Source organism: Photinus pyralis, unplaced genomic scaffold (assembly GCF_008802855.1).
Source record: "Photinus pyralis isolate 1611_PpyrPB1 unplaced genomic scaffold, Ppyr1.3 Ppyr1.4_LG5, whole genome shotgun sequence".
Classification (NCBI taxonomy): domain Eukaryota; kingdom Metazoa; phylum Arthropoda; class Insecta; order Coleoptera; family Lampyridae; genus Photinus; species Photinus pyralis.
Genome location: NW_022170596.1, coordinates 27390794 through 27402177, shown reverse-complemented (window position 1 = coordinate 27402177; position 11384 = coordinate 27390794).

The window sequence follows — 11384 nt, the reverse complement described above, 5'->3', positions numbered from 1 at the left end:
GGGATGAGATGGAGGATTAGTACGATCGTCGCTAGTCGCTATATATAGAAGGTAGGTTGCGGATAGTAAGGAAAAATAGTTAGGGACGTAGGCAAGGGTAGGTGTGTGTAGTAAGTGCAAAAGATTATGTCGTAGGATACGCGAAAGGGTAGAGGACTGGTTCAACCTAGTCTAGGGATTGTGGACTTCAAGAAGAAAGATGAAGTTATCTATCTGGCTTTTAGAAAGTAGGACCCCTCAAAAAGTATCTGTATTTGCAATCCAACCATTGGTTAACGTGACGATTCTTTATAAATTTCAAAGCAATTGATTCAGAACCGTATTTGTGTATGCTATGTAGCGAACATTCAGAAATCTCCGGTAGACATCCGAGGCGCCACGGAAGATTAATCTATACGCGATAAAGAGCGAAGTGGATGTGACGCAATCCTTTCCGTGAAAAATACGTGTTTATTCTACAATATTCGAAGTTGCCTAAAGAAATTCAGAAACGTTTACTGGGTATATGATGTAAAATGGCACAATATGTATAATCTCTTGTTTTTTAGTTTTTTTTTGATTCTGCAGCCGTTCCTTCTCTTTCTTCGAATAGATTAACCCCTAAATCGGTTGATGTAATTGAAAATTTTTTGTGTTTTTTTTTTTTTTTTTTTTTTTTTTTTTTTTTTTTTTTTTTTTTTTTTTGTTTTTTGTGGGTTGTGGTTTGCTGGTAATTCTATCTAAAATCATCGATATAACAAAAAAAGAAAACTAAGTTCAGAGAAGATTAACCCATGGCACCGTAGTTATTCATTGTTATTTATCGATGAAAATTTGTAGGCAACATTGTCGCCGTTTGGTGACCGTTTTAAATAAGTTCCATTTTGTAAAATTGAAGGTCAGAATCCCATTAAACCTTACCAAATAAGCATGATGAAAATTAAAGTAAAAAAAAAAAGACCAATTTAGTATAAAAAAGACAAGAAGAGTAAAGAAAGAAATGAGAGACGATGAAAACGAAAAGAGGAGGACAGCAATACCTGGTCGGTACGAAGAGGTGCGAAGTGAGGAAGAAAAAGAGAAGACATAATACGACAGAGAAAGACAAAATAAAAAAAGGACTTAAAAAATAAAATATTAAATGTGGCAGCTGAAAAGAGGGCTGGGTTAAGTTAAGGAAAAATTCAGGAAAAAAAATGGTAAAATGCAAGAGGAACAATAGTAACTGAAAGAATACTAGGAATAGATGGAATTTAAGATTAGGAAACAAGGTTTAGAATCGGATCATCAAGTGATGGAATTGAGTCAAGATCAAGATAAGGGGACGCAAGACGAAGGGATGCTTATGGGGGGACAAAAGACACGAGGAGCTGGGTATAGGAGGGAAACTAGGGGAAAAAGAGAAGAAATAGGAGAGAATGGTACAGGAGAAGTGGATTAATATACAGGTCATTCTTGCGAGCAGTCAGTTTAGACAGATATGGAGACACCTTGAAATGAAAATAAATGATAAGTCCTTTAAGGGTCATGGATGATTGAACTAAAATATTTTTCAAAGATGGCGCCACTTCCGGAAATACCGTAATAGCCATTAACTATTGTTATTTTAAATAGGGACCTCCTATTTATTCTACATTTTCGATTCTACGGTCGAATTTTGGAGTAGAACGGATTACCCATAGTTTGATCCTTTGCTCCAAGGGCTTCGTCCGATTATTCATTTTTATGTCATAAATTTGGAATGGCAGGGGTAATTTTAAAAATTTATTATTCGAAAACGGTGAAGATATCCAAAACGTTGTCAATGCGTTTTAAGGAGGATCGAATTTCTTAATGGATAGAAAACGTCTGAGAACGTGAGACTACGTTCACTTTTTGCCCAAGCTCATCAGTTTAAATTTAAATTTCGTAACTCCATTTTTAAAATGGCACCCCAAACGGCGAATACAAAATGGGGGTATAGGGGAGTATTGAACAAGCAATAAGATGGACACAAGCAACGAGGCGGAGAGAAAAACAATGAAGCGTAAGGAGAACGAGTGTGAAGAAGAGAGAAATAGATATAAAAATGAACGGAGAAGGAAAGAAAAGAGGAAAACGGGAGAAAGGATATAGAAAACAGAAAAAAGTACAAAAGTTTGTAAAGAAACAAGATGGAGAAGAGAGAGAATGCGGAAAAGCAAGTCGGGGGAATTAAAAACAGATTGAAAAAAGATAAACAAACAAGTGGGAGAGAATACAAAAAGGGAAATGGAAGCCTCAAGGAAGCAGATACAGAGTACGGTAAAGGGAGGTTTAAGGAAGAGAGAATAATCAGCGAGGAGATCGAAGTATTAATTTAACAGACGGAAGAACGGAAAACGTCAGAGAGAGGAGATAATGAGGCTTGCATTTCCGCCACAGATGAGGCCTCAAAGAAGCGATGAAAAATCTAGTAAAAAGGGGTATGGAAAGCAGGGAGTTTACTCGAGAAATGAAAGAAGAGGTAATTGTGCGATGTTTCAAAGGAGTAGAACAAAGATGTGCAGGAAATGAAGGAAATTGACTACGGCGTTATGAATATATGCAATGATACTGGAAAGAAAGATTTAAGAGAGAATGTGGACGATCGATGAGTTTGGATGAAAAACACAAATGGGCTTCAGAAAAAGGAACGGTCGATCTGTTATGCATTGCACAGATTGTGTGGAAATGAAATTGGGAAAAAAAGCGGAAATGCGTTCGCATTTTCATCGCAGGCGCGTTGACAGATGTGAAAGGGAAGGTATAGAAGATCTGGAAATGGACAAAAAGTTTAATGACAACTCAAGGAATGTCAATAGAGAGGCAAGGTGAGAAGCGAGGGTAAAGAAGAGCAGGAAAGGGGTCGAAAGTGTTTTGCTACATGTAAAGTAGGAGACAGGGATGCCCACTTAGCCTAACACTCCTTAAGACATGGCAAAGTATTAGGACGGGGTCAAGGTGAGGGGATAGTAAGTAGGAAAGAAGATGGCGACAGACAGGTAGCAGAGGAGAAAATGATTAGGGAAAAAGAAAGGAATTGAAGCAAAATGTAGAAGCGAAAGTGATGCATATGGAAAGGGGGGGGGGGTGTGGAAGGAACGGTGAGAAGGAAAGAATAGAAAGAACTAAAAGAATTTATATATATTACTACATAACATATGAGCCCAAATGAGCAGATACCATAATTACGGAAAAAGGGGTGGCGAGACGATGAGACAGGTGGTGGGGAATTGTGGGAGGCGGTTCAAGAATGTTTTAGAGACAAAGAAAGTATCTTTGATGCAATGGTGGCGAGGGGATGCTCCATGACGGAAGAAACGGAACGAGTATGGGGGTGAATGAAAGGGGTGAATGTGGAAGATATTGATACATGAGTATTAGATAAAGGAAGGAACGCCAAAAAGAAGAGAAATGGCAACAAGAATGAACGAAAAATGTAAGAATATAGAAACGGGAAAGAAGGAGGATATTGAACGCAATGTTAGTGCGGAGTGAGGTGAAGTGCTGGAATGAGGAGTGCGAGAGGTGATGACGTAAGATTTTGAAGGAAAAGAAGGGAAAACGTTTACTTTATTTTGTTTATACGGTAAGTTAAGGTCAATTTGTAAATTTTGCCCAGCGCCGTCGTATACGATCGAAATACCATTTTCTTTGGATCAGGAGGGCGACAAATCCATACACATGTTCAAGCTGGTCGAATTGGAGATGCTTCACGAGACAGTTAAGATACTCGACAGCAATGGAGGAAGGCTCTCTGGCTATTTGAAGATCTCAATGCACCGGGAAACATTAATGCATATTTGACACTACACTCCGTTCCTCGACATAAATTGGTCCAATAGAATTATCCACGGATGCGAACGTAACCATTTGCGACTTACATATCGATTTGCATTATCGCCTGCATAAAAGAGAGAAACGTTTTAATGGAATACCTCAAAACGCACAAAAAGGTTTTCATCATAATATGTGCAGTATATAGTAAAAGACCAATAAAAAACCCAATGAGAAAAAGTCCAGTAAGTGAGGATTAAAAGCAATAGCAACTCTGGCGTATACGTATATTAGGCAAACAAGCGGAGTAAGTTTAGCGTTAACGCGCCTCCTTTCAGTAGAAGTAATAAACACCCACATAATGAAAGGGTCGGTAGGCCTTGGCAGAGATAATTATGTGACCATTGGGGGACGACTTGAAGTGTAGGGTACAGTTGTAGACATGTGACGGATGACGATAGAATTGGATACTGCTAAATTTTATGCAGGTGTTGAAGATTGCGGCATCAAAATGTCTAATGTGGATCCCGAATTTTTAGTTTCCATCTTTTCCTTTTCGGCCCCCGCGCACCCAATTATGATTACCTCGCGAAGCTTCGAATTTATTTAATAATTAATTATACGCTTAACAAAGATTGCGTCGGCGTTTCAATTTGATGTCGAGTGTTTTCGGGGCGCCTTATAGTGAACGTCACACTAAGTGATTACAAGACTTCCCTACAATTAGTTTCAAACTAATCTTTGGTTATGCTACTAAACATGTTTGGTAATATTTGAGCGGGGTTATCTCTCTATATCCGCATTATGCGGTATTAACTCGTTTAGTCCATACGGTAATGACGACAGCCTTTTTATTTGAAGGTAAAGTGGCGCAGACCGAAAAGGCGTCCCTTGGTGGACAAATTAATTTAATTTTGGCCGCTGTCCTCATTGTGTACGGACAAAGACAATGAGAACCTTTTGCTTTAAGCGAAGCTGCGACCTGGAAGAGATTCCGTAGAAGGCATAAACATCTTAAAAGGGCACATTAACTATACTGTTTGTATAGCACAATAGGCAATCTAACAATGATTGCATTTAGCTTTGGAGTTGAATGCTGCAGCAAATTTCCGGTCTACATGATAGCTACTAGCAATAGTATAAGAATTCATTATGTATACCTAACTGCTTGTTACAAAGTTGTAAGTGAGGACCCTACTCTACCACATGGCTATACTGAAAGTCAAAATAAGACAGGGCCCAGCTGGAGTCAGAGACGGATTTAATCTTTAGCCAGGCTAACATTGAATAAATCAACGTATAGGCTGACCGCCTAACTTGGCTTTTGCGTTGGTTCCGTTTAAAGCAGCAGGCGACGCCGCCGTGGCATTTGCGTTAGTTCCGTTTCGATTTTGCTCAGTAAAGGCAACTACATATAGAAAATTAGAGAGACAAAAGGAAGCGTTCCAGCTTGGATCACAATAGCGCTCCACTTCTCCGTTCAATTTTACGGTCGCCACATTTCGATCGCTCGGTTCTAAGAGAAATCGCTCCAAAAGCGATCCAGTTTTCAATTTTTCTGGGCGGAAGCCTTTCCAAGAGGGAGCCCTACCATTTGTAATCTAAAGAAAAACACCATTCCACCAAATGCTTACGGATTTGTTATTGAAATTACACTAGTTAGGTACATAATTTATTGGAAGATCAGCCCTCTAAATTTCGAGATCCTATAAATTTTCTATGATATCTAATGCTTAACCTACTCTAACCCTTGAAATCCAAGAAAATTCTTCACCCAAGTATCTCTATATAATTCGAAAAAAACAAATCCAAATTTAGAGCTACGGTTACAAGGTGCTTTTAGAGATTCTGCAGTTATGTTTAATGACACTTTTTAAAGAATCTTATTTGGGGTTTACTTAACCCTTTTTCAGAGACTCCTTGTTGTAGTTATAGTTATCACAGATTTCCCCTAAATTCATGTATATAAAATAACTGCACGGGAAATCTCCACAGGGCAAGATCTCGGTTGCTTTCTATTAAACTATTTTATGGCAGTGCCTGGATTTGAATACGAGGCCCTCTTGGTCGTTACCGAACGAAAGGAAATCTATTACTCTTTCCAAAATATACTCTAAAGAACGCTTCTTAAAAATCACTTAATAACCCTGTTAGTACACCAGAGAAATGTGTTAAAAATCTCTTTAAAAAAGCACTAATGGATGTATCGAGAGTAAATAAACATCTTCTAAACAATATGAAAATTCTCTTAACGTAGTCAATGAAGAATATAAGGAAACCCTCCAACCGATCGTATATTCCTGAAGAAGTCGATATGAGGGTCGTTTGAGTTTCTACAGGAGTGTGGACGGATACCTACGGGTGAAAAGTGACCTTTGAGCTTCACATTGACTTACACTTCAACGTCACCTCCAGATGGCGACCGACTGTGAATGAATTGAGGAGTGAGCGAGTCCGATCACGCTTCTAGGATAGGCAATCGCTTTATAACCCCGTCCAAAATTCGAGAATGTCTCACCTCGGTTGCTGTTCAATAACCCCTTATTTTTCAGACGCAAGGATGCCAGAGTGACCTGATCTCTCGCGTGGAGATCTGGTGGTGACAGACCCAGAAGGGCCTCGATGACGGCTGTGGGAGTTGTTCGCATAACTCTCGTGCAAGGCAGGTACGCAGGTCTTTGCACCTGGTGCTACGGTTGTGGAGAGTTTGGTTCCAGGCCACCAGACAGTTTCTCCATAGCAGAGCATAGGTCTTATTACGGAAGTGTACAGCTGCAAGATTTCAGGGATGGTCCCTAAAGTCTCGCAATTGAGCGGCGCGTTTGCCAGAAAGCCCAATTCAGTTTTTTGACATGTGCGATTCCTAGATATTTCACTGACTCTGAAAATTGAAATAGGAAGGGAGTTTGAAAACCCTCTACCTTTCTTTTCTTTTTCCTCTGATGGGGGTTTTATAGAGCTGCAACGATTCTTCCATGCCTTTCTCTGACTGCCCCTAATTTCCTTCTTATATAGCCTTAGGTTTACCTTAGTGGCCCCCCAATCGGCTATAGCTTTGCTCTTCTTTGCCTTATTGAACAGTTGGGTAAACTGAATTATCTGCAGGTGACCTGCACCACCAGGGATGGTTATAGGGCGGTTTGGCAGTCCTCCGAGGTCATACCTGTTCAAATGACTCCACAATTGAGTTGGTAAGAAGATACATTTTGTCCTGCAAGTCGGCAGGACTCGAGAGGCGTCCCCCGAAAGGGTACTCTCTAAATAACTACGATTTATGTGACTGGACTATGATATAGCCTCTCAAGATGTGCAAAACTGGAAAATATAACTGCTAATTAGGCATAAAATCGGAGGGTTATTGATCGCGGAAGCCATTGGGTATCGGGTGGAGTTGGATTTTGTGGGGGTGGAGTCGAGGGGATTCGACGGGATTAGCAAGCGGACTACCAACTCATCCACTACAAGAAATTGTCCAGTCATTGCACTCCATCTGAAACCATCACTATTCCATGTAACCCATCCAGGGGCAGGTGAACAGTATAAGTGTCAATTTTTATACTCTTTGGCTTTACTCGGAAAGGCGACTTATCTCACTTTTGGACCTAAGCACCCAGAACTACTGGGAAGGCTGCATGAAAATAATTCCAGCAGATCCGACAATTAATCTTAATAAAAGTTGAAAATAAAAAATGATGGCATTCTTTGTGTAGATAAATGAATATAATTCCAGAACGAGGCACATGGAACGGAATTTTACCCCGAATCAATCCTGAAACCTTCATTATTCATGCTACTTTCTGTCAGGAATCTAGTTTCCATGACAGAGGCGGAGCAAGACTACGTTTCATGCCGCTTGTCATTTACTAGGGCGCGCACCTGTCACTTTACCGGCCGCAATCGTCACTTTATTCGGCCGCATTTTGTGACATTTCTAATGTTTATAATGACTCCTGCATCACTGATAGATTGGAATTAATCAAAGTTTTATACACAAATTAAATGTTACTATTAAAATACGACATTTCGGAGTAAAATTTATGCATAAACTCGTGCAGTAAAATGACATTACCACTTGACTCGGAAAATTAAAGTTACTCGGCCCCAAAGGGCCTCGCACTTTCCAATATTTCCTCCTAGTAATGTGTCATTTTCCTGACTTTTAATGTACATACTACTATCAGCATTAATCATACTACGGGAAATTGCAGAAAGATTATCATCACCGAGAAGACACCCAGTAGAAGGGCGATGCAAAAAAATTAAAAACATTCGCATGTAGCATCAACGTCAGATTCTTGAATTTTGGAAGACCTTTTTGGAATCAAGTCACGGAGCCCCATAGGTACACGGGCCATAAAGAGAAGCAAGTCAAACGTTCCAAAAACCTTTGATGCCTAGGTATATACGGAAATGTGTATCAATATGACTAAGATTTTCACCGTAGATTTCGAAAAATGGAAGAATAAAGAGTGTTCTATTTAAATAAGAAAAGCTGCACAATCAATCGATAATATTATTACTTTCGAATAGTAGCATAAAAAACTAGTTGGTATGCAAATTTGCAGAATTAAATTATTATGAGGTCTGAATACTTTTAGTAAACGGTTTTCGGATGAACGCTGTATAAGACATTTCAATGCTTGTTTACAATCTGCATTAAAAAAAATTGATTAGTACAATAAAAAATAGTGATTAAAAAAAAGAATATATTAAATGATAACAATTATTAATATTAAATATTAGATGGATTTCCAAATTTTTTTATACAATAGGAGCCCTTTTTGTTAATTTTCTAAATCCGCTGACGAATTTTTGTTTTTGGATTCCAAGACTAGTGTATAGTATCGTTTATGTTGATAAGGGAACTTAGGTTTGTGAACAGACACGGTAGAAAGCCTGATGCATATCGTTGGTTCCTTAATGCATCAGAGTCGAAACCAGGTGTAAAAGTTTAAATGGGCTGATTAGCCACAGATCATAACAACCACAAAAGCAAAATAAAATAACAAATAAAAACTAGATATTTTTGTTGGAAAATCAACAGTTGAACAGATGCATTTGAACGTCTATCAAATGAAAGTAAATTAATACCATTTTGACGCGATTTGCCGTTTACTTATATCATGCCGGCACCGTGAAAATTTGAAAGGCAATCGACCAAGGCACACAACAGGATTGAGACAATATCCGCCTTTCGTGTTGGGAAACTTTCTGGTGAAGTGTCCGTCCGTTATCCCAGTTATAACTTCGCTGGGTGTTTGTACCAAGATGATACCTACCATTCCGCCAGGGGTGATAAACTAAACAGCTTCGACGGTGAACGCTTATTTAGGCAAAAAGCAAGCACATTGACTTAAAGCAACGTATTCGCGGAAACATTTAGTCAACCTTCGAGTTAGTTGTGTTCATTTTTTCATAAAATTAATATATCCTAGGCTATATGACTAAAGTATATATCCATAATTACGAAGAGAGAGTACATTAGGTGACCGGTATTGAAATATCCACCAGATATCACCGTGCGGTTAGTTTGTTAATGGATATTGCTATGCTTGCAAACTAAAGTATTTATAAACCAGTTTGCTCGTTGCACAAAAAAATGTTTAAGTTTGTCAACATCGGTGATACCATGTTTGACGTTTTCGCATAAAATCGTGTGATTATTGGTAAGGCCATATTAGCGTCTAGTTTTCCATCCCACTAAACTGACTAGAAGGTTCATGAGCCTTTGACTGTTTTGCCGCATACTCCACCATTTTATCATTTCTAAAACACCACATCCTTTTAAACCTTTGTTTGTTTCTTTCACTTTCATCAACCTTTGTCAAGGGTTTTGGTTATTGAGAAAGATAACCTGAGCTTAACCTAGAACCTAGCGGGACTCATCTCATGGCTAATCTTCAATGACTGAGTAGAGCTGTTCTGTACTTCAAGGTTTAAGCCTCACACTTCAAATAAATCACAACCCCGCTGAGTCTTAATTTCGCCTATTTAGATCGATAACTCGGTGAAGCAAAATTGAAGCAGAAGCACGTGCTCGAAAAACGAAGCTTGGTCCTATTTATTTGTATCTTTTTCGCGTATGATTTGAAAACGTACGATTTTTTTGCTTCTGAAAAATAATTTGCAGATCCCACGTCGCCTAATAACAACCATGTATTACAACTAGATACAAAAAAGTGAAGTAGTCTCATACTGCAGATCATTAGAGGAGAAATATGTTCCATTTCTCCTAGTCCTCAATTTTATAAGAAGGAATTCCATTGTTAGCACAAAAGCTCAATATCACCGTTTCATCGATGTTGTAACAAAGACAGAGAGACTTTAACAATATTGCTTAAAAGCGATATTTCTTGACCTCGTTAACAAATCTATGACTGAATTTATGTAGTTTCCGTTTTAGCGCGGTGGTAGTAATCCATGCATTTCAACTATCAGGACAAGTAAAAGAGATAATCCAGCGACGTCACTTACATCCGACGGATATAACTCTTCGGTTTCGCTGTTAACCTTAATTGTTTGAAAATTATGATCCAAATTTCCACTTGCTCTTTCGGCACGAATTTGGTCGCCCTTTTATTTTATTCACATGTTAATCCAATTCTTGGGGCTAAAATGTGAATTGTCCCGTAAACTTGCCGCAATTTAGGGGCGGTGAAGTATAGAACAAAGCGCTTATATAATATAAATGCAGGCCGCGCTTTTAGGGTTACGACGTATTCGTCTAATTAGTCCACTGTTTAACCGTAAGAAAAAAATTTGTAGTGCACGTCAGCCTATAATCTCATCCGCCTTTTCGTACGGCACGGCACGGAAATGGCACAAAACGGAATTAAAAAATTTAATCTCGCGCCAGATGTGTTCGCCTGGTATCTTGACTCTGGGAGAAATTTACTTAACGTAGTCATGACGGAACATTTCGTAAAAAAAACGAGGGAAGTAATCGGTGGTGATTAATCTTAAAGGGCGGCGTAACCCCTTACTCAATAAGGCTCCTAGATGTTTACACAATCAAAAATCAGCCTGTACAACACTTAGTTTAGGAAACTTTCCCAAAGGAATTTTTTTTTGTCTTCCAACAGCAACAAGGTTATCAATTTTCAACGCAAATAAAAAGCGCAAATGTTCCTCCAAGCTACATCTCCCATGATTCATTAGGAGAACTCGAATGCCGAAGTATAAAATGTGTAAGACTACTAGCCTTTGCGACTGATTTTGTGTGGTTTACGAACGTTATCCGTAAATATAATCATAATAGAAGCAATTTTTCGACTTAAATAGCCGCTGTTTTAATATTACTTTACACACCGCAAAGTTGAACTTCTTATGTATTCCACTAACATAGCGAAAGGAACTTTGACCACTACGATTAGGTATCGGAAAATTAAAAATGTTCTCCCAAATTTTTTCTTCATTGAAACTTGTTACGGCACACAGTTTGTTTTCCTTGGAGAATATTTGTATTTGAGAAGTTTACAAACAAACGCACAATTTTATTATTGTAACTGGCCTTTGTGAATTAGTTTTCAACACAATGGGAGAATTGTTTTAACTTACAACGTGTTGGTGTGGCGAAATACATCCATAGGATTCTGCAACCATTGAAAAGTTTGCTCTCTTTGAATTAC